The following is a 3241-nucleotide window of genomic DNA, read 5'->3' as shown; positions in this document are numbered from 1 at the left end:
GCTATTTACAGGTGCATCTGGGGAGATAATTAAAGCAGATAAAGCCATTGTGGTGGGGACCCCATGAGAGTCTTTTAGTTTTATGAGTTAACACATACCAGTTTTGCCTGTTTATGGTACCCCTCTGCCCTGTCGTGATACAGTTAAAGACTTTCACTAGAAACTAAGCAGATACCATGCTCTTCTTAGACTTCCTAGGCTCTAGACTGTGGGTTGAACAAACCTTTCCTGGTCTCTAAAGTATAGAAAATGGACTATGCTACTGTGGGTTACTAGAAATGTCTTCCTAGTTCCCTGCTCAACCAGTGACTGCCCTTTACCTATGATTAGGTAAGTCTTAGGGCTCTTGGCCCCTTCTTTAAATAAGGGAACATCCTAGCTTACCACTGAGTTACTAAGAAATCAGTGGTTCTGCTGGAAATATATATTTCTAGAAAGGCACCCAAGGAAAGGCTAGATTTGTATACAGCAGTTCTAACAAGGCACTCTATAGCATCTTCCTTTCAAACCAAATGATTACCCTTAGCTCAGACACAATGGACATAAAGATTATTTTTTTATATAACCGACACTTAAAAAAAAAACACAATTCCATCAGTCTTTAAGCCTAATGGTAGGGGAAACAGAACAATCTGGACTCTTCAGAGAGCTAAGGATCAGTGTACGAAGGCAGAAGGTAGGTAAAGAGCCCTACCCTGCACACAGCACCCTGAGGAGTTAAATGCATCAGTTATAGGGAAAATTATGCCTTTCTAATAGACATCAATTTTATTGAGAAATAATTTACATATTATTAAAAAGCACCATTTAAAGTGTAAATTTTACATTTCATCAAATGCTTTCACTCCTATAGCTACCACTGTGCTCAACACAGCTCTTGTGCTTTAAGTAAATTTCCTTTCCCCAACCCCTACGTATTTTTAAGCTTAGCATGTTCTTCAAATTGGTTCATGTTATCACATCAGTAGCTTGTTCCTATTGCTGAATAGAAGCTCATTTAATGAATGTACCACTAATTGTTTAATCTACTTATAGGTCATGTTTCCCATTTGAGGCTTTAACAAATACAGCTTTTATAAGCATGTGTTTCACTGGACTGACAATTTCATTTCTCTTAACACATACAGAAAAGTGGAATGGCTGTGCTTCATGACAGGTGCACATTTAACTCTATGAAGAATTCTACACCATTTTCCAAAGTGGCTGTACATTTTCTATCTTTTTTTTAAAAATGCTGTTCACCTTATGAAGATCATAAGGGACAGTAAACAGATTTGTAAGACAATTAACTTTATTTGGGACAGTGAACAAATTTATAAGATAATCAACATTTTTTTCCTTTTAAAAGGAAGACTTTGGGATACAATCATGGACACAGACTGGTAATGGAAAGCAGACAATGCGAAGTCTACATATCCTCCTGTAGATGGGAAAGAGCGGGAAAAGGCATGGTCAAAATGATTTCATCACTGGTGTGTGTGGGGGGACTTCTGGAAGTAGGCAGAGTCAGAGCTGCAGATATGGGACTTAGCACAAAAAATGTAATGAAAAGAGAGCACACGTGTGCATTTCTTTTTGGAGAACCCAATTCTAACTCCCCTCACTCAGCAAACTGGAAATTCAGCCCCCTATACTTCTTTCATCTACACGCCTGGATTCATGATGCTTCACTCTTGGAGGAAACAGTAACTCTTGTTGCACTCCAGTTGGCCCTATATAATTTCTAGGATCATAATTCTATTGCATAAAAATGGTAGATTACCTTATAACAATGACCAGATAAGGTCATAATAGTCTTTCATTGGAAATATCACCACTTATAATAAACTTCAAAAACTGGATTATCATAAAGTGTTCCTCTCAAGAATCACACCATAGATGGTCACCCCATGGACAGTTATGGCCCAGATAAGACCTCCTTAATATGCATGTTAAGTACCTATCAACATGGACTTATAAGTAGATCTTGATTCCAAATGGGCTGCTGAATAAGATCCTTTACCTCAGGAGGCCTTAGTTCCTTCATCTCTAACACAGGGATAGTAGCAGCTCATTTAAATAAAGCACTAAAGTGTTTCATGTCTGGTCTATCAATAAGTAATCCCACTCCTTGTTCGTGCTTCAATTATCTTACATATGAAGTAGAACTACAATGTGTTTATGATCTAACATACCACTCATCAAACTAAAAAAATAATTCAGTCAGCAGCTCAAGCTTAGACCTGGTGGCAGGGGTAGTTGTAAAGTAACAACAAAAGATTTCAATTAACAGACATCTCTTGTACATTGCACTATGCACAAAAATACTGAACTTAGCACTGAACATTCAAAAAAAAGTCAGGCTCAAGTGGTGAAATGTGCTGGAGTAATTGGCCAGCGCAGCGAAAATTTTCCTTATGGGCCAGAGGAGGTGTGGGGCTAACTATACTGACAGGAAAGGAGGGAGCAGGGGACCCACATAAGCCACAGCCAAAGAAAGAGGTTAAACACGCGCTGAATCGAGTGCTATACAGTGCAGCACTCCGGCTAGGCTCCCTTTGCATCAGTCTTGCTAACAGCCAAATAAGGCAAACATGGAGCTGATCCTTCCCTGGACAACTTGCATGCAAATTTAGGTAAAATTTTGCCACTTGGTGGAGTCTTTTGAGAACCTGGTAGCAGAAGTAGAGCACAGGATAAATGCTCCACCCTTATCCAAGATCCAGTGTTAAACTGCATGGGACAATGAAAGTAACTTTTAGGTGAATCCAGAGACTATGGGCCGAGAGTAAAGACGGAATCAATGGCAAAAAGGGAAGTTGGAAGTTGGACCACAGAAAGTTCTTGGAAACCAGAATAAAACTGTATCTAACTGAATCAGCATTTACTGAGCAGTATGTACTTACTATCCACAATGAAAGGGGGAAAAAAGAACTACTGCAGGATGAAGGTGAGGAGAATGGAGAGGGTGGCAGGGAGAGAAGGATGTTAAAAAAAAAAAGAATAAGCTGTATTATGTACATGTACCAACTCACTAAGGCAACTTTAAAATGCATGCACTGTAACCATAAAATGCTCCTACTGCAAACGTACTAGCAAAATCAAATTTAAAAAAGTAAACATTAAGCTGACCAATAAAAAAAGCTGTAGGCCATATCCTGTGAGATAGCTAAGTGAACAACTAAGATATAGGCTAGAATGCGGTCTTTCCCTTGGGCATTACCTATTTAACTTCTTACTCTGGAGTCTATGGTCTATGGAA

This window comes from Octodon degus, unplaced genomic scaffold (assembly GCF_000260255.1).
Source record: "Octodon degus isolate 3935 unplaced genomic scaffold, OctDeg1.0 scaffold00017, whole genome shotgun sequence".
NCBI lineage: Eukaryota > Metazoa > Chordata > Mammalia > Rodentia > Octodontidae > Octodon > Octodon degus.
This window is presented reverse-complemented; position numbering follows the sequence as displayed.